At 43.3% G+C, this 21336-nt stretch overlaps 1 pseudogene; it reads right to left on the bottom strand.

The window, feature by feature from the left end:
- The window catches only part of LOC111954587 (lysophospholipid acyltransferase 2-like), a 72628-nt pseudogene that overhangs the window by 20506 nt on the left and 30786 nt on the right, over positions 1-21336 (bottom strand).

The raw sequence follows: 21336 nt of genomic DNA on the forward strand, positions 1-21336 counted from the left end.
AAGAGCTTTGCACACCTGGATTTTACAATATTTGCACATTATTATTTTTACAATTCTTCAAGCTGTCAAGTTGGTTATTGATCATTGCTAGAAAGCCATTCTCAAGTTGCCATAGATTTTCAAGACGATTTAAGACAAAACTCGAACTAGGCCACTCAGGAACATTCAATGTCATCTTGGTAAGCAACTCCAGTATATATTTGTCCTTGTGTTTTAGGTTATTGTCCTGCTGAAAGGTGAAMTTGTCTCCTAGTGTCTGTTGGAAAGCAGACTGAGCCAGGTTTTCCTATAGGATTTTGCAGGTGCTTAACACTATTCAGTTTATATATATAAAAATAAATCCCTAGTTCTTGCCAATGACAAGCATACCCATAACATGATGCAGCCACCACCATGCTTGAAAATACAAAGAATGGTACTCAGTGATGAGGTTTGTTGGATTTGCCCCAAACATAACGCTTTGTATTCAGGACATAAAGTTAATTTCTTTGTCACATTTTTTTTCAGTTTTACTTTAGTGCCTTATTGCAAACAGGATGCATGTTTGGAATATTTGTWTTCTGTACAGTCTTCCTTCTTTTCACTCTGTCATTTAGGTTAGTATTATGGAGTAGCTAAAATGTTGTTGACCCATCCGCAGTTCTCTTATCACAGTCATTAAACTCCTAACTTTTTTAAAGTCACCATTGGCCTCATGGTGATATCCCTGAGCGGTTTCCTTCCTTTCCGGCAACCGAGTTAGGTCGTATTGATATACCACCCAAAGTGTAATTAATAACTTTACCATGCTCAAAGGGATATTCAATGTCTTATTTTTTTTTTTACCCATCTACCAACAGGTACCCTTCTTTCTGAGGCATTGGAAAACCGCTCTGGTCTTTGTGGCTGAATCTGTGTTTGAAATTCACTACTTGACTAAGGGACCTTACGGATACTTGTGTGTGGGGTACAGAGTTAAAGTAGTCATTCAAAAWTCATGTTAAACACTATTAGTGAGAGTCTATGCAACTTATTATGTGACTTGTTAAGCACATTGGTACTCCTGAACTTATTTAGGCTTGTCATAACAAAAGAGTTTAATACTTATTGACTCAAGACATTTCAGCTTTTCATTTTTAATTAATTTGCAAAAATTTAGAAAAACATAATTCCACTTTGACATTATGGAGTATTGTGTGCAGACCAGTGACAAAATAAACAACATTTAATCCATTTTAAATTCAGGCTGTGAAAAAACAAAATGTGGAAAAGTAAAGTGGGGTGAATACTTTCTGAAGGCACTGTATGTGCCTGTCAGAGTAATGGGCCAAGATTCATGTGCCCAGTCTGCCTAGAGAGAACCATTTGTCCCTGGCATCAAATGCACATTAGCTTCATTTAACACACATTCACAGACTACACACACAAAGATTACAAACACATTCACCGATAACACACACACACACTGAACAGCATGACTGGGCCACAGTAGCAAAGCCATAGTGGATACACAACACATCATAAGCACATAWTTTAGTGCTACAAATCCTTTACCCAGTCGTTGTTTACATGAAAGATGTTTTGTCTAGTTTTGACCTCATTTGGCCACGTGTGTCATTTTGTGGGCAAAAAGATTGCAATGTTTGCAGGCCATTTTGTGGCAGGGAATAAATATTTTTCACAATGTACAGCATGTTACAAACGGCGCCCCATTTAAATGTGGCCGACTCCTTACATAGTGCACTACTTTTGACCAGAGACCTATGGGAATAGGGTGCCTTTTGGGATGCACACCCTGTAAATATGTGTGTGGGTCTAATAAAATCAGAGAGTTTACGGTGTTACAACTAAACGTCCTGGCACTCAGTCCCTGTCTGCATCCCAAATGTCACGCTATGTCTTATTTAGTGCACTACTTTTGACCATGGTCCATTGAGCTCTGGTCAAAAGAAGTGGACTATGTAGGGAATAGTGTGCCATTTTGGGGACGCAACCCTCATTTGCATCAGGCCTCATCGGTACATCAACCTGTTTCGTCTTATTAAAGCAGATCTGTTAATGACAGAACTCTTTTAGCAGCGCTAATAAACATTGATTCAGCCCTGAGTGGAGAGCAATGGTCGGTGAAGAGTCCAGCAGCGTATTGGCCTGATAATAAATCTATCAGCGTACACATACTGGCATGGTATCCCTTGGTACCCCCCCCATTAATCAGGCTAGAGAGGGGGGAGTCACATTTTGGTCATTTTACACACACAGTGGCCTACTTTTTTTTCTCACTCATTTAAATGCTTGCTCAAAATTGTATGAAATGTTTCAGTAACAGTTACCAAGAGGCAGCATGTCAATACTCTAATTGTCCCACTACCTATAATATCCATCCACAGTCCTTTTCAGTCATATCCATCCACAGTCCTTTTCAGTCATATCCATCCACAGTCCTTTTCAGTCATATCCATCCACAGTCCNCACAGTCCTTTTCAGTCATATCCATCCACAGTCCTTTTCAGTCATATCCATTCACAGTCCTACTCAAATCAAATTTGATGGCACATGCGCCAAACACAACAGGTGTAGACTTTACCGTGAAATGGTGAAAGGTGAATTTGTCTCCCAGTGTCTGTTGGAAAGCAGACAGAACCAGATTTTCCTCTAGGATGTTGCCTGTGCTTCGATCTATTCCATAMATKTTTATCCTGAAAAACTCCCCAGTCCTTGCCGATGACAAGCATACCCATAACATGATGCAGCCAGAAATATGCTAGAAAATATGAAGAGTGGTACTCAGTGATGTGTTGTGCTGGATTTGCCCCAAGCATAACACTTTGTATGCAGGACATAAAGACAATTTCTTTGACAAATATTTAGCAGTTTTACTTTAGTTCATTTTTACAAACAGGATGCATGTTTTGAATATTTGTATTCTGTACAGGCTTCCTTCTTTTCACTCTGTCAATTAGGTTAGTATTGTGGAGTAAGTCTATCCTCAGTTTTCTCCTATCACAGCCATTAACTTCTTTGGGGTAGGGGGCAGAATTTTCACGTCTGGATGAAAAGCATGCCCAGAGTAAACGGCCTGCTACAAAGCCATAAAAGCTAGAATATGCATATCTTTAGTAGATTTGGATAGAAAACACTCTGAAGTTTCTAAAACTGTTTGAATGATGTCTGTAAGTATAACAGAACTCATATGGCAGGCAAAAACCTGAGAAAAAATCCAACCAGGAAGTGGGAAATCTGAGGTTGGTCGATTTTCAACTCAGCTCCTATTGAAGATACAGTGGGATATTGGTAATGTTGCACTTCCTAAGGCTTCCACTAGATGTCAACAGTCTTTAGAACCTTGTCTGATGCTTCTACTGTGAAGTGGGGGTGAATGAGAGGGGATTGAGTAAGGTCTATCATGAGCTGACCATGCGCGTTCATGTGAGAGCGAGCTCTGTTCCATCGCACTTCTGAAGACAAAGGAATTCTTCGGTTGGAACATTATTGAAGAATTATGTTAAAAACATCCTAAAGATTGATTCAATACTTCGTTTGTCATGTTTTTACGGACTGTAATATAACTTTTTTTACTTTTCGTCCATACTTTCCGCTGGACTTGCACGCGCGTCGTGAGTTTGGAAAGTGTACTGAACGCTAGAACAACAAGGAGGAATTTGGACATAAATGATGGACATTATCGAACAAAACAAACATTTATTGTGGAACTGGGATTCCTGGGTGCATTCTGATGAAGATTCACAAGGTTAAGTGAATGTTTATAATGTTATTTCTGACTTATGTTGACTGCACATATGGCGGATATATTTGTGTCTTGATTGGGCTCTGAGCGCCGACTCAGATTATTGCATGGTTTGCTTTTTCCGTAAAGCTTTTTTTAAATTTTTATCTGACACAGCGGTTGCATTAAGGAGAAGTGCATCTAAAATTCCATGCATAACAGTGTATCTTTAGCAATGTTTATTATGAGTTATTCCTGTAAATTGATGTGGCTCTCTGCAAAATCAAAGGATGTTTGAGAACTTCTGAACGTAAGGCGCCAATGTAAATTCTGAATTTTTGGAAAGAAATATGAACTTTACCGAACAAACATACATGAAGTCCTATGAGTGTCATCTGATGAAGATCAAAGGTTAGTGATTCATTTTATCTATATTTCTGCTTTTTGTGAATCCTCTCTTTGGCTGAAAAAATGTCTGTGTTATTCTGTGAATAGCACTCACCTAACATAATCATTTGGTTTGCTTTTCGTCGTAAAGCCTTTTTGAAAATCGGACACTGTGGCTGGATTTACAACAAGTGTATCTTTAAAATGGTGTAAAATACATGTATGTTTGAGGAATTTTAATTATGGGATTTCTGTTGTTTTGAATTTGGCGCCCTGCAGTTTCACTGGCTGTTGAAGAGGTGGGACGCTACCGTCTCACGTACCCTAGAGAGGTTAAACTCTGCAATTGTTTTAAAGTCACCGGTCTGTCCAAGATGGCGTAGCAGTCAGACGTCTTTGTCCTCGTCCTGTCGTGTCCCATGTATAGATCTTTTTCTTTTCATATCCTTTTTATATTTTTCAAAACCTCAACTTCAAAATACTCTCCTGCAACCCGCCTCACCCAATGTGGTGTGGATCTGCTTTTTTCTAAAGTATTTTTCTTTACTTTGGAACCGGAATCCCCCAACAGAAGCTAGCAAGCTAACTAGCTACTAGCCAGCTAACCACTGCTAGCAGTCATCAGCTAACCTTTAGCTCGTTAAACTCTTGCCAATTTGCACAATGCGATTCAAACCAGAGCATACCGGACCTATTTTCTCTCCATATCCCCGGATTCCTATCACAAGCTCTGAACCTTTTCACCTGGATCATCGCAGCTAGCTAGCTGCAATCCGAGTGGCTACTCTCGGCTAACGCCTCTATCCCGAAGCAAGCACCAATTAGCCTGGAGTAGCCCATGCTAGGCCCATCTCCCGGCTAGCTGAAGAGGTCCATCAGCCACTCCGGGTATACAACACCTATTTTGCCAATTGGCCCGGACCCCTTTTACTGCCGGTACGGAGCTCCTTGACGACTGGACTACCAACGTAATCTGCCCAAGGGGGTTATTCAACTGGCTCCTACGTCACGACGTCCCCTGAATGCCCATCTGCTAGCCACGGCCTGCTAGCTGTCTAGAGCATATCGAACTGTTAGCTGAATAGGTCCATCGGCCAATTTCTTGGGCCACTCTACCTAGTTTGCCAATTGGCTTGGACCACATTTACTACACRAAGCCCTGCTTATCCATCACGACTGGACTACCGACGTAATCTACCCGAGGGTTTCCCCCCCGCCCAACAGGCCCCTCTGTCGCGACGTCCCCTGAATGCCCATCTGCTAGCCRCGGCCCGCTATCTGTCTAGAGCATATTGGACTGTTAGCTGAAGAGATCCATCGGCCAATTTCTTGGGCCACTATATCCATTTTGCCAACTGGACTGAACCCCTTTGCTACACGGAACCCTACTACTCCATCACGACTGGTCTATTCGACGTAACCGCACGGAGGCGGCTATAACAGACTTCCTCCATCGTGACGTCCCTCTAAGGCCCTTCTGCTACCTTGCTAGCCCCGGCCTGCTAGCTGTCTGAATCGCCGTGTCTCCAGCCAGCCKAACTACTCACTGGACTCCTATGATCACTCGGCTACACATGCCTCTCCCTRATGTCAATATGCCTTGTCATTTCTGTTCTGGTTATTGATTGTCTTATTTCACTGTAGAGCCTCTAGCCCTGCTCAATATGCCTTAGCCAACCCTTTAGTTCCACCTCCCACACATGCGGTGACATCGGCTGGTTTAAATGTTTCTAGAGACAATATCTCTCTCATCATCACACAATGCGTAGGTTTACCTCCAATGTATTCACATCCTACCATACCTTTGTCTGTTCATTATGCCTTGAATCTATTCCATCGCGCCCAGAAACCTGCTCCTTGTACTCTCTGTTCCAAACATACTAGACGACCAGTTTTCATAGCCTTTAGCCGTACYCTYAWCCTACTCCTCCTCTGTTCCTCTGGTGATGTAGAGGTTAATCCAGGCCCTGCAGTGCCTAGCTCCACTCCTATTCCCCAAGTGCTCTCATTTGTTGACTTCTGTAACCRTWAAAGCCTTGGTTTCATGCATGTTAACATTAGAAGCCTCCTCCCTAAGTTTGTTTTATGCACTGCTTTAGCACACTCTGCCAACCTGGATGTCCTAGCCATGTCTGAATCCTGGCTTAGGAAGACCACCAAAAACCCWGAAATTTCCATCCCTAACTATAACATTTTCCGATAAGATAGACCTGCCAAAGGGGGCGGAGTTGCAATCTACAGCAGAGATAGTCTGCAGAGTTCTGTCTTACTATCCAGGTCGGTACCCAAACATTTCGAGCTTCTACTTTTAAAAATCCACCTTTCCAGAAACAAGTCTCTCACCGTTGCCGCTTGCTATAGACCACCCTCTGCCCCCAGCTGTGCCCTGGACACCATATGTGAATTGATTGCCCCCCATCTATCTTCAGAGCTCGTGCTGCTAGGTGACCTAAACTGGGACATGCTTAACACCCCAACCACCCTGCAATCTAAGCTTGATGCCCTCAATCTCACACAAATTATCAATGAACCTACCAGGTACAACCCCAAATCCGTAAAAACGGGCACCCTCAAAGATATCATCCTAACCAACTTGCCCTCCAAATACACCTCTGCTGTTTTCAAGCAAGATCTCAGCGATCACTGCCTCAAKGCCTGCATCCGTAATGGGTCTGCGGTCAAACGACCACCCCTCATCACTRTCAAACGCTCCCTAAAACACTTCAGCGAGCAGGCCTTTCTAATCGACCTGGCCCGGGTATCCTGGAAGGATATTGACCTCATCCCGTCAGTAGAGGATGCATGGWTATTCTTTAAAATTGCTTTCCTCACAATCTTAAATAAGCATGCSCCATTCAATTTTTTTTWWACCAGGAACAGATATAGCCCTTGGTTSACTCCAGACCTAACTGCCCTTGACCAGCATAAAAACATCCTGTGGCGTACTGCATTAGCATCATATAGCCCCCGTGATATGCAACATTTCAGGGTAGTTAAGAACCAATATACACAGGCATGAAAGCAAAGGCTAGCTTTTTCAAACAGAAATGTGCATCCTGTAGCACAAACTCCCAAAGGTTCTGGGACACTAAAGTCCATGGAGAATAAGAGCACCTCCTACCAGCTGCCCAGTGCACTGAGGCTAGGAAACATTGTCACCACCGATAAATGCACTATAATTGAGAACTTCAAGAAGTATTTTTCTACGGCTGKCCATGCTTTCCACCTGGCTACCCCTACCCCGTTCAACTGCCCTGCACCCCCCACAGCAACTCGCCCAAGCTTCCCCCATTTCTCCTTCACCCAAATAGCTTTCGTATCGTCCGAGATTCCCAAAGATTAGAAAGCTGCCGCGATCATTCCCCTCTTCAAAGGGGGAGACACTCTAGACCCAAACTGCTACAGGCCTATGTCTATCCTACCCTGCCTTTCTAAGGTCTTCGAAAGCCAAGTTAACAAACAGATTACCGACCTTTTCGAATCCCACCGTACCTTCTCCTCTATGCAATCTGGTTTCAGAGCTGGTCATGGGTGCACCTCAGCCACGCTCAAGGTCCTAAACGATATCATAACCGCCATCGATAAGAGACGTTACTGCGCAGCCGTATTCATCAACCTGGCCAAGGCTTTCGACTCTGTCAATCACCACATTCTTATTGGCAGACTCAACAGCCTTGGTTTCTCAAACAACTGCCTCGCCTGGTTCACCAACTACTTCTCTGATAGAGTTCAGTGTGTCAAATCGGAGGGCCTGTTGTCCGGACCTCTGGCAGTCTCTATGGGTGTGCCACAGGGTTCAATTCTCGGGCCGACTCTCTTCTCTGAATACATCACTGATGTCACTCTTGCTGCTGGTGATTCTCTGATCCACCTCTACGCAGATGACACCATTCTGTATACTTCTGGCCCTTCTTTGGACACTGTGTTAACTAACCTCCAGACGAGCTTCAATGCCATACAACTCTCCTTCCGTGGCCTCCAACTGCTCTTAAATGCAAGTAAAAGTAAATGCATGCTCTTCAACCGATCACTGCTCGCACCTGCCCGCCCGTCCAGCATCACTACTCTGGACGGTTCTGACTTATATGTGGACAACTACAAATACCTAGGTGTCTGGCTAGACTGTAAACTCTCATTCCGGACTCACTAAGCGTCTCCAATCCAAAATTAAATCTAGAATCGGCTTCCTATTTCGCAACAAAGCATCCTTCACTCATGCTGCCAAACATACCCGCATAAAACTGATTATCCTACCGACCCTCGATTTTGGCGATGTCATCGACAAAATAGCMTCCAACACTCTAATCAGCAAACTGGATGGAGTCTATCACAGTGCCATTCGTTTTGTCACCAAAGCCCCATATACTACCCACCATTGCGACCTGTACGCTCTCGTTGGCTGGCCCTCGCTTCATACTCGTCGCCAAACCCACTGGCTCCAGGTCATCTACAAGTATTTGCTAGGTAAAGCCCTGCCTTATCTCAGCTCACTGGTCACCATAGCAGCACCCACCCGTAGCACGCGCTCCAGCAGGTATATTTCACTGGTCACCCCCAAAGCCAATTCCTCTTTTGGCCGCCTTTCCTTCCAGTTCTCTGCTGCCAATGACTGGAACGCACTGCAAAAATCACTGAAGCTGGAGACTCATATCACCCTCACTAGCTTTAAGCACCAGCTGTCCGAGTAGCTCACAGATCACTGCGCCTGTACATAGCCCATCCAACTACCTCATCCCCATACTGTATTAATTTATCTTGCTCCTTTGCACCCCAGTATCTCTACTTGCACATTCATCTTCTGCACATCTATCACTCCAGTGTATAATTGGTATATTGCAATTACTTTGCCACCATGGCCTATTTATTGCCTTACCTCCCTTATCTTACCTCATTTGCATACATTGTATATAGACTTTTTCTACTGTATTATTGACTCTATGTTTGTTTATTCCATGTGTAACTCTGTTGTTGTATGTGTCGAACTGCTTTGCTTCATCTTGGCCAGGTCGCAGTTGTAAATTAGACCTTGTTCTCAACTAGCCTACCTGGTTAAATAAAGGAGAAATAAAGAAAAAAGAAAACCTTTGGCCTTATGGTGAAATCCCTGTCTTCCTTCCTCTCCGGCAACTGAGTTATGAAGGACGCCTGTATCTTTGTAGTGATTAATAACTTCACCATGCTCAAAAGGGATATTCAATGTCTGCTTGAAAAATAAAATGTTTTACCCATCTACCAATATGTGCCCTTCTTTGCGAGACATTGGAAAACCTCCCTGGTCTTTGTGGTTGAATCTGTTTGTGGTTGAATCATTCAAAAATCATGTGAAACACTATTATTGCACACAGAGATAATCCATGCAACGTATTATGGGACTTGTTAAGCACATTTTTACTCCTGAACTTATTTAGGCTTGCCATAACACAAAGGTTGAATACTTATTGACTGAATATATTTCAGCTTTTCATTTTTTATTTAATTTGTAAACATTTCTAAAAACATTATTCCACTCATTAAGGGTATTGTGTGTATTGTGCCAGTGACACAAAATCTCAATTTAATCCATTTAAAATTCAGACTGTAACACAAGAAAATGTGGAAAAAGTCAAGTGGTGTGAATACTTTCTGCAGGCACTGTATAGTCTAGTGAGTGTGCGTAGCAGTCTTATGGCTTGGGGGTAGAGCTGTCTCTGAGCTTGTCGGCCCGAGAGCCAATGCTCCGGTACCGTTTTCGGAAGGTAGTAGAGTGAACAGTCTATGGCTTGGGTGGCTGAAGTTTGACACATTTTCAGGCCTTCCTCTGGCACCACTTGATATACAGGTCCTGGATGGCAGGGTCGAAAGCGGTGGTCGAAAGCGGTGCATTTGCCATACCAAGTCATGATGCAGCCAGTCAAGATGCTCTCTATGGTGCAGCTATAGAAGTTTTTGAGAATACGAGGGCCCATGCCAAATCTTTTCAGCTTCCTGTGGGGGAAAAGGCGCTGGCGTGCCCTCTTCACAACTGTGTGGGTGTGTGTGGACTAGAGGTCGACCGATTAATCGGAATGGCCGGTGTTTTTGGACACCGATTTGGGCGTTTTTTTTTTTTACACCTTTAATTTAACTAGGCAAGTCAGTTAAGAACACATTCTTATTTTCAATGACGGCCTAGGAACGGTGGGTTAACTGCCTTGTTCAGGGGCAGAACGACAGATTTTTTCCTTGTCAGCTCGGGGATTCAATCTTGCAACCTTACAGTTAACTAGTCCAACGCTCTAACCACCTGCCTCTCATTGCACTCCACAAGGAGCCTGCCTGTTACGCGAATGCAGTAAGAAGCCAAGGTAAGTTGCTAGCTAGCATTAAACTTATCTTATAAAAAACAATCAATCAATCAATCATAATCACTAGTTAACTACACATGGTTGATGATAATACTAGTTTATCTAGCATGTCCTGCGTTGCATATAATCAATGCGGTGCGCATTCGCGAAAAAGGTACCTAACCATAAACATCAATGCCTTTCTTAAAATCAATACACAAGTATATATTTTTAAACCTGCATATTTAGTTAATATCGCCTGCTAACATGAATTTCTTTGTGTCACTTCTCTTGCAACAGAGTCAGGGTATATGCAGCAGTTTGGGCTGCCTGGCTCGTTGCAAACTGTGTGAAGACTATTTCTTCCTAACAAATACAGCCAACTTCGCCAAACAACGATTGTGCTTTTTTCGCAAATGCGCTTTTGTGCAAATGCGCCATTCCGATTAATCGGTCGACCTCTAGTCCACACACACCCACACAGTGGGTTTAACAAAAGCTCATTTGCGAAAAAAGCACAATCGTTGCACGACTGTATCTAACCATAAACATCAATGCCTTTCTTAAAATCAATACACAGAAGTATATATTTTTAAACCTGCATATTTAGCTAAAAGAAATCCAGGTTAGCAGGCAATATTAACCAGGTGAAATTGTGTCACTTCTCTTGCGTTCATTGCACGCAGAGTCAGGGTATATGCAACAGTTTGGGCCGCCTGGCTCGTTGCGAACTAATTTGCCAGAATTTTACGTAATTATGACATAATATTGAAGGTTGTGCAATGTAACAGGAATATTTAGACTTATGGATGCCACCCGTTAGATAAAATACAGAATGGTTCCGTATTTCACTGAAAGAATAAACGTTTTGTTTTCGAGATGATAGTTTCCGGATTCGACCATATTAATGACCTAAGGCTCGTATTTCTGTGTGTTATTATGTTATAATTAAGTCTATGATTTGATAGAGCAGTCTGACTGAGCGATGGTAGGCACCAGCAGGCTCGTAAGCATTCATTCAAACAGCACTTTCGTGCGTTTTGCCAGCAGCTTTGCTGTTTATGACTTCAAGCCTATCAACTCCCGAGATTAGGCTGGTGTAAGCGATGTGAAATGGCTAGCTAGTTAGCGGGGTGCGTTCGTATAGTCACTATGGGGATGACATCGTCTATGCAATTATTGATGAAGCCCGTGACTGTTGTGGTAAACTCCTCAATGATATCGGATGAATCCCGGAACATATCCCAGTCTGTACTAGCAAAATAGTCTTGTAGCCTCGCGTCTGCTTCATCCGACCACTACCATATTGAGCGCATTACTGGTACTTGATGTTTGAGCTTTTGTTTGAAACCGGAAGCACGACAATGGAGTGGTTGTCAGACCTGCAGAAGGGAGGGCGAGGGAGGACCTAGAGTTGTAGTGCTCCTAGTAGCGCAGGACACGTGTTGGTAGAAGCCAGATAGGACAATTAAGTCTCTCAGTCATGTCCATCCACAGTCCTATTCACTCATATCCATCCACAGTCCTTTTCAGTCATATCCATCCACAGTCCTTTTCAGTCATATCCATCCACGGTCCTATTCAGTCCAATGTGAGCACGCAAAGCAACAACAATATCCCCCTGTAGGCTACTTAATCTGATAGCATCAGATGTGAACAAACACAACATAACCATCTGGTTGTAGCTCCACAACAAACTCCTGTCTAAGGTTACACACAACAAATCTCCCAAACAACCCCTGCTTACAGAAAGATGAGGCCCACTGATCTTTAGGGGGCCACTCAAGGACATTCAGAGACTTGTCCCGAAGCCACTCCTGCGTTGTCTTGGCTGTGTGCTTAGGGTCGTTGTCCTGCTGGAAGGTGAACCTTCGCCCCAGTCCGAGGTCCTGAGTGCTCTGGAGCAGGTTTTCATCAAGAATCTCTCTGTACTTTGCTCCGTTCATCTTTCCCTCGATCCTGACTAGCCTCCCAGGCCCTGCCGCTGAAAAACATCCCCACAGCATGCTGCCACCACCATGCCTCACCATAGGGATGGTGCCAGGTTTCCTCCAGACRGACGCTTGGTATTCAGGCCAAAGAGTTCAATCTTGGTTTCATCAGACCAGAGAATCTTGTTTCTTATGGTCAGAGTCTTTGGGTGACTTTTGGCAAACTCCAAGTGGGCTGTCATTTACTGAGAAGTGGCTTCCGTCTGGCCACTMTACCATAAAGTGCTGTAGAGATAGTTGTCCTTCTGGAAGGTTCTCCCATCTCGACAAAGAAACTCTAGAGCTCTGTCAGAGTGACCATCGGGTTCTTGGTCCCCTGACCAAGGCCCTTCTCCCCTGATTTGTTCAGTTTGGCCGGGCGGCCAGCTCTAGGAAGAGTCTTGGTAGTTCCAAACTCCTTCCATTTAAGAATGATGGAGGCCACTGTGTTCTTAGGGACCTTCAATGCTGCAGACACTTGTTTTGTACCCTCCCCAGATCTGTGCCTGAACACAATTCTGTCTTGGAGCGCTATGGACAATACCTTTGACCTCATTGCTTGGTTTTTGCTCTGACATCCACTGTCAACTGTGGGACCTTGTATAGACAGGTGTTTGCCTTCACAAATCATGTCCARTCAATAGGTAAAAATGCCATAAGTTTCATTTAATTTAGACAGAGCTTTTTTATTGTTAAAAGGTGCTACACATAGGATTTATTTATTTATTCTAAAACATCCTATGTGTAGCACCTTTAAAATAGCCCTACAACACTCACTCAAGTAATCAAATACTAACGTCAGTTCAAATATGCGGATATTCGATTAACCGTGCTATCCCTAGTCTGTGTGTGTGTATGTGTGTGTAGCGAGACTCACCAGCCGAAGCAGAAGAGWGCAAAGTAGAATCCCAGTAGTGTGGCCACCACATGTCTGACGAAGGGACTGGTCTTACTGGGGTGGAGATACAGACGGAACCAGAAGGCAGTCAACAGGGCAAACAACTGGCACACCACAAAGTTGACCTGGAGCAGAGTAGAGAGAGGGGATGGTGGACGGGGAGGGAAAGAGAAGGGAGGGGAGAGGGAGAGGAGGGTGGAGAGAGCAAGAGAATGGAAGGAAACGGAGAATTTAAGGAGCGAAAGAGATGTACATATTGTTATTTTGTTGTGGATGGCGTGTTCATTTTCAGGACCATAATGTAGTTGTGGGCGAGAGATGAGGCCCACTGATCTTTAGCTGTGAATTTGGGATTAATTTAAAGTCCCTTTAAAGATGCTGAGATCAGAAATCCAATGTTAACAGAGTGTGGGTTTGATTAGACGTGCAGTAACTGACTGTGAAGATAACACATTCACGGAGATGTCTGAACAATGATAAGCACACCTAGGTCAAAATGACAGCTTCATCATCTAAAATAGAAGAACCTTCTGCTGTTTACGTTACATGACAGCTAAAATAATCTTGCCATGCAACCACACACATACAGTGCCTTCAGAAAGCCATAAGACTGCTAAATGGTCAATTAATGGTTACCCAAACTATCTGCACTGACCCTTCGCACACTCACTAGACTATACAGTGCCTTCAGAAAATATTCACACCACTTGACTTTYTCCACGTTTTCTTGTGTTACAGTCTGAATTTTAAATTGACTCAATTGAGATTTATTTTGTCACTGGCCTACACACAATACACCAAAATGTCAAAGTGGAATTAAGTTTTTAATTTAAAAAATGAAAAGCAGAAATGTCTAGAGCCAATAACTTTTCAACCTCTTTGTTGTGGCAAGACTAAATAAAGTTCAAGAGTAAAAATGTAATTTACAAGTCACATAATACGTTACATGGACTCAATCTGTGTGCAATAATAGTGTTCAACATGATATTTTTAATGACAACGTCATCTCTGTATCCCACACATACAATTGTCTGTAAGTTCCCTCAGTCGAGCAGTGAATTTCAAACACAGATTCAACGAAAGACCAGGGAGGTTTTCCATTTCCTCGCAAAGGGCACCTATTGGTAGATGGGTTTAAAAAAAGCAGACATTGAATATTCCATTGAGCATGGTGAAGTTATTAATGACACTTTGGATGGTGTATCAATACACCCATTCACTACAAAGATACAGGTGTCCTTCCTAACTCAGTTGCCGGAGAGGAAGGAAATCAGGGATTTCACCATGAGGCCAATGGTGACTTTAAAACAATTCCAGAGTTAAATGGCTGTCGTAGGAGAAAATGGAGGATTTTGTTTTGTATTAATACTTTCTGAAGGCACTGTAGACTGTGCGCCAATCCAAAGGCAGCRTACCTGCATCCAGAGGCACCTACCTTTGTAGGTAGTACTTTTCCCAGTAGGTAACCAACATTTRAGACAGGATTTGAAGGCAGCCTTTTAAGGTACCTTGGGATTGAGACGAGCTAATTTTGACATCCTGCCTTGAAATGCAGTTTTTTTCCTTGTCAATTGGGACACAGCCATAGCCTGGTTATCCAGACTGAATGATGTTACACTTGGTTAGCGCTAGAGGTCGACCGATTAATCGTGAATGGACGACTAATAATTAGGGCCGATTTCAAGTTTTCATAACAATCGTTAATCACCATTTTTGGACACCGATGGCAGATTAAATTGCACTCCACGAGGAGACTGCGTGGCAGGCTGACTAMCTGTTATGCGAGTGCAGCAAGGAGCCAAGGTAAGGTGCTAGCTAGCATTAAACTTATCTTATAAAAAACAATCAATCTTAACATAATCACTAGTTAACTACACATGGTTGATGATATTACTAGATTATCTAGCTTGTGCTGTGTTGCATATAAATCGATGCGGTGCCTGTTAATTTATCATTGCATCACAGCCTACTTCACCAAACGGGTGATTTAATAAGCGCATTCGCGAAAAAAGCAATGCCGTTGCACCAATGTACCTAACCATAAACATCAATGCCTTTCTTAAAATCAACACACAAGTATATATTTTTAAACCTGCATATTTAGTTAATATCGCCTGCTAACATGAATTTATTTTAACTAGGGGAATTCTGTCACTTCTCTTGCGTTCTGTGCAAGCAGAGTCAGGGTATATGCAGCAGTTTGGGCCGCCTGGCTCGTTGCGAACTGTGTGAAGACCATTTCTTCCTAACAAAGACCGTAATTAATTTGCCAGAATTGTACATAATTATGACATAACATTGAAGGTTGTGCAATGTAACAGCAATAATTAGACTTAGGGTTGCCACCCGTTAGATAAAATACGGAACGGTTCCGTATTTCACTGAAAGAATAAACGTTTTGTTTTCGAAATGATAGTTTCCGGATTTGACCATATTAATGACCTAAGGCTCGTATTTCTGTGTGTTATTATATTATAATTAAGTCTATGATTTGATAGAGCAGTCTGACTGAGCGGTGGTAAGCAGCAGCAGGCTCATAAGCATTCATTCAAACAGCACTTCGCTGTGCTTCAAGCATTGCGCTGTTTATGACTTCAAGCCTATCAACTCCCGAGATTAGGCTGGCAATACTAAAGTGCCTATTAGAACATCCAATAGTCAAAGGTATATGAAATAAAAAAAAGGTATAGAGAGAAATAGTCCTATAATAACTACAACCTATAACTTCTTACCTGGGAATATTGAAGACTCAAGTTAAAAAGGAACCACCAGCTTTCATATATTCTGAGCAAGGAACTTAAACGTTAGCTTTTTTACATGGCACGTTTACTTTCTTCTCCAACACTTTGTTTTTGCATTATTTAAACCAAATTGAACATGTTTCATTATTTGTTTGAGACTAAATTGATTTTATTGATGTATTATATTAAGTTAAAATAAGTTTTCATTCAGTAATGTTGAAATTGTCATTAATATAAAAAWAAWWWAAAAATTWWAAAAAATATCGGCCGATTAATCGGTATCAGCTTTATTTTGGTCCTCCAATAATTGGTATCGGCGTTGAAAAATCATAAATTGGTCGACCTCTAGTTAGCGCAGCTTTCAGTCTGGTTTTACCAGGCTMCCACACACACGCTAAGGATACTGGGTAAAGATGTAGGCCTAAACGACAGAAAGCAGGTTGAGATGTGACTCCCATGTTGCATCCCAAATGGAACACTAATCCTTATATAGTGCACTACTTTTAACCAGAGCCCATGGGGCTTTGAAGACAACCTATATGGCTCTGGTCAAAAGTAGTGCACTCTTAAATTAAATAGGGTGCCATTAGAGACGCATCCAATGTAGGGGCCTGGGCGGCAACACCTGGCTACCCAGGATGCCCTGTAACCCAGATAAAACCGGCGTTCCGTTAGCTATTGTGCCAAAACGCCATGGCTAATCAAGAGCCCAGTGGAGCCACAGTAACACACCACGAGAGTCTGGACTGGACAGAGCGAAGGGACCACACACACACAATAACCAAAGCAGAGTCCTGAGGCTGGTGTGAGCTGAATATTGATGAGCTGGCAGGGATACAAGAGGGGACACCCGTGCTCTCCCTCACTCTCTCCCTCTCTCAGGATCAAAGGTCACCAGACTGGGAGGTGGTCCAGCTCGGAGTCAGACAGTCCGTCCCCTCTGATCCAGCTCATCATCGCCCCACTGAAAGCCAATCCCCCTCATCTGATCTGCAGCTCTGCTACCCTGTAATGAACGGCACATAGACAGAGGGGTGTCCCAAATGACACTATATCCCTATATAGCGCACTCCTTTTGACCAGAGCCCATAGGGATTAGGGTGCAATTTGGGACGCAGTGGGAGAGGCTAGCACTGGCCCTAGTTTAAGGACAGAACATCCATCTGTCAAACTGCTCTTTTAGGAAATGGTAGAAACTAGGCATTATGGGGGATTCTTGGCAGCATGTAGTGATTGCAACGCCCCTATGCCCCGGGTGATTCAATCTGCTGCCTAGCGAAGACTAGGAGAGGCCGTGGCATCCATCTGAACTCTAGCATTTACCAAATAAGGTCTGTGCCAAACCAAGGATACTAGTACTTGGATACTAGGACTTAACGCACAGTACAGGCTGTCAAATATACACAACATGTATACATGAATATCACAGGCTCATAGCTTGAGTCATGCTTTCCTTAGTTCACATTCTCACCATTCTACCAGGAGTGGGGACAGAAGCACAAAAACAAGCTGTCAAATATACTTAGAGTATGCTATATTAGACTCATCGCTGGAGTCAGGTTATCACCTTCTCAGTGCTCTGCAACTACTGCATCATTCAGACGCTAGCCTAGACGAGGATCATTTCACACCATGTCTCATTTTAGTACGAACCTCTATAGGGCCTAATGAGAGGTTCAATTTCCTATTCATATTATTATTATTATTATTATAAATGATAACAGTTACAGTGGGGGAGTTCTGGGTTTTGAGCAAGATGTATGTCATTACAAATGGCACATTGTCCCTTTAGTCTTTCAGTCCATTTTTGACTTCCAATTGTCTGCTTCGGTCTCTGCTCTGGTCTGCTCTGGACTCTATGTGCCTCATACTCTGTCCATCTCTATCTCTGTTGATTCTCTCTTCTCTGTCTTGGGGCTTTCTGTGATGTGTGGGTGCGGCCGGCTGAAGCACCACAACAACAGTAATATTTTACCGCGAACACTGCAGCAGAAGTGAACTCCTTCCTCCGCTACTCTTTTGTCTGAGTGAGGCTACGATACATTGAGTTTCCCGGGGAAGATGTGAAGCACAGGGGAAGCTGTGAAGCTGTAGCAAAATTGTGTTTATCAGTTGGTTATTAAAGAAGGTAAAACAATGTTGTGCATGTTAACTATTGCATAATTGTGTTCACAAGTCTGTTATTAAATGTGTATGTTTACTGGTTTTTACTAAATCATGAATGGCTACAAATACTGAATACACATTCGTTCATATGGCCAGAATATTGTATATACAGAGCATTCAGAAGATATTCAGACCCCTTGACTTTTTCCACATTTTGTTACGTTATAAAATTGACTTTAGTTTTTTCCCCCTCATCAATCTACACACAACACCCCATAATGACAAAGCAAAAACAAAATTGAAATTGACATAACTATTCATACCCTTTACTCAGTACCTTTGGCAGCAATTACAGCATCGAGTATTCTTGGGTAGGAGGCTACAAGCTTGGCACACCTGTATTTGGGGAGTTTCTCCCATTCTACTCTGCAGAACCTCTCAAGCGCTGTCGGGTTGGATGGGGAGCGTCGCTGCACAGTTATTTTCAGGTTTCTCCGGAGACGTTCGATCGGGATCAAGTTCAGGCTCTGGCTGGGCCACTCAAGGACATTCAGAGACTTGTCCCGAAGCCACTCCTGCATTGTCTTGGCTGTGTGCCTAGGGTCGTTGTCCAGTTGGAAGGTGAACCTTCGCACCAGTTCGAGGTCCTGAGTGCTCTGGAGCAGGTTTTCATCATGGATCTCTCTGTACTTTGCACCGTTCGTCTTTCCCTCGATCCTGACTAGTCTCCCAGTCCCTGCCGCTGAAAAACATCCCCACAGCATGATGCTGCCACCACCATGCTTGAACGTAGGGATGGTACCAAGTTTCCTCCAGACGTGACACTTGGCATTCAGGCCAAAGTGTTCAATCTTGGTTTCATCAGACTAGAGTATCTTGTTTCTCATGGTCTGAGAGACCTTTAGGTGCCTTTTGGCAAATTCCAAGTGGACTGCCTTACCTTTTACTAAGGAGCAGCTTCCGTCTGGCCACTCTACCATAAAGGCCTGATTGGAGGAATGGTGCAGAGATGGTTGTCCTTCTGGAATGTTCTCCCATCTCCACAGAGGAACTCTGGAGCTCTGTCAGAGTGACGATCGGATTCTTGGTCACCTCCCTGACCAAGACCCTTCTCCCCAGATTGCTCAGTTTGGCCGGGCGGCCAGCTCTAGGAAGAGACTTGGTGGCTCCAAACTTCTCCCATTTAAGAATGATGGAGGCCACTGTGTTCTTGGGGAACTTCAATGCTGCAGACATTTTTTGGTACCCTTTCCCAGATCTGCGCCTCGACACAATCCTGTCTCGGAGCTCTACGGACAATTCCTTCGACCTCATGGCTTTTGCTCTGACATGCACTGTCAACTGTGGGAGCTTATATAGACAGGTGTGTGCCTTTCCAAATCATGTCCAATCAATTGAATCTACTACAGGTGGACTCCAATCAAATTGTAGAAACATCTCAAGGGTGATCAACGGAAACAAGATGCACCGGAGTCAATTTCGAGTCTCATAGCAAAGGGTCTGAATACTTAGGTAAATAAGGTATTTCTGTTTTTATTTTCAATAAATTTGCAAATATATTAAAAAAAAAAAAAGTTTTTGCTTTGTCATGAGGTTGTGAACATTTTTTATTTACTCAATTTTAGAATAAGGATTTAATGTAACAAAATGTAGAAAAAGGAAGGGGTCTGAATACTTATATAAAACACAACACGCAACAATTTTATAGAGTTAATGTTCATATAAAGAAATCAGTCAATTGAAATAAATTCATTAGGCCCTAATCTATGGATTTTATTTGACTGTACAGGGGCGCAGCTATGGGTGGGTATGGGAGGGCATAGGCACACCCACTTGGGAGTCAGGCCCACCTACTGCGGAGCCAGGCCCAGCCAATCAGAATGAGTCAGCATGTCAATTGCACGCTACCTCAAAACTTGAGACATCAGTCAATATATCAATCAATATATATATGTATATATTCCTCTGTTCCCCCCATGTCCTTGTGTGGAATTGTTTTGTGTCACGTGTTTTATGTGACGCGCCAGGCTGGTTTTCCRTGTTCCTTGTTTATGTTTATTTTGGTAAACTATAGCTTTTGTGACTGTTTTCGCGCTTTGCACTTTTGCCATTTTTGCTGGAGGTTTTGACGCAGTTGCGTCCGTCTGCTGTTTGTTCCTGCCTTAATAAAGTGTGCGCCTRTTCACAACTCTCTGCTCTCCTGCACCTTACCTCGCTACCAGTACGCACACCCGTGACAAACAGTGGAGGCTGCAGAGGGGAGAACGGTTCATAATAATGGCCGGAACGGAGCAAATGGAATGGCATCAAACACCTGGAAACCACTGATTCTGCTCCAGTCATTACCACAAGCCCGTTCTCCCCAATTAAAAGGTCCCACCAACCTCCCATGATTCACCACTGCAACTTAAAAGTGTAGGCAACGCTCTTCAGGTAAGACTCCAGCCGTTTAGTCATGGTGTACTTCTAAACCAGTGACTTCAGATCCACAGGTCTTTGCCATGGCGGTGGAATGCCAGTAAGTTGCTGCTCCATTCTCGTCACCTCTTTGCCTCAATTAACTTACAAAATGGTGCAGTGGGTAGTGCCAAGATTAGCCAAAAATGTTTGATGCCAGCCCTCCACTCCATTGTTGGTCTTCGCCAAGTCTTGCAGGACAGCATCATAACAGTTCCATTATTCTGAAAATTAGATTAGTAACTATGTTATTGGCGTTCGGCATGAAGTCATCAATAATATGAATAAGAATAATAAAGCCATTATGTTAAAGAAGACATACCTACGGGAAACGTTGGCTTTCTTCCAATGTGTCTGACGTTCTCCCCAACCCATGTGTCTGACGTTCTCCCCAACCCATGTGTCTGACGTTCTCCCCAACCCATGTGTCTGACGTTCTCCCCAACCCATGTTGCCTGAAAGGATGCCAGGAGCTTCTCCAGTTGATGTTCTGGGCGCTGAAAGAACCAGGTATTCAGCAGGTCGTGGAAGCACTCGACATCAGCCGGTGGGACAAATGCGAGCGCCTCAGTGTCATCGCCAGCCAGGGTTGGGCATCACCAATATTATAGTCTTGTGAATATCTCATGCATATTTTGGCGGGGAGGGAAATGCAAACAATGGGAGCGATGGGAGGAGAGAATGATTTGAATGTGAGAGTGTCCAGCCAGGTCAGGGCAGCCTTTTACAACATTACAATGTCTGCCTTTCCCCCTATATTTTAAATATAATA

This window comes from Salvelinus sp. IW2-2015, linkage group LG28 (genome assembly GCF_002910315.2).
Source record: "Salvelinus sp. IW2-2015 linkage group LG28, ASM291031v2, whole genome shotgun sequence".
NCBI classification, from domain to species: Eukaryota; Metazoa; Chordata; class Actinopteri; order Salmoniformes; family Salmonidae; genus Salvelinus; species Salvelinus sp. IW2-2015.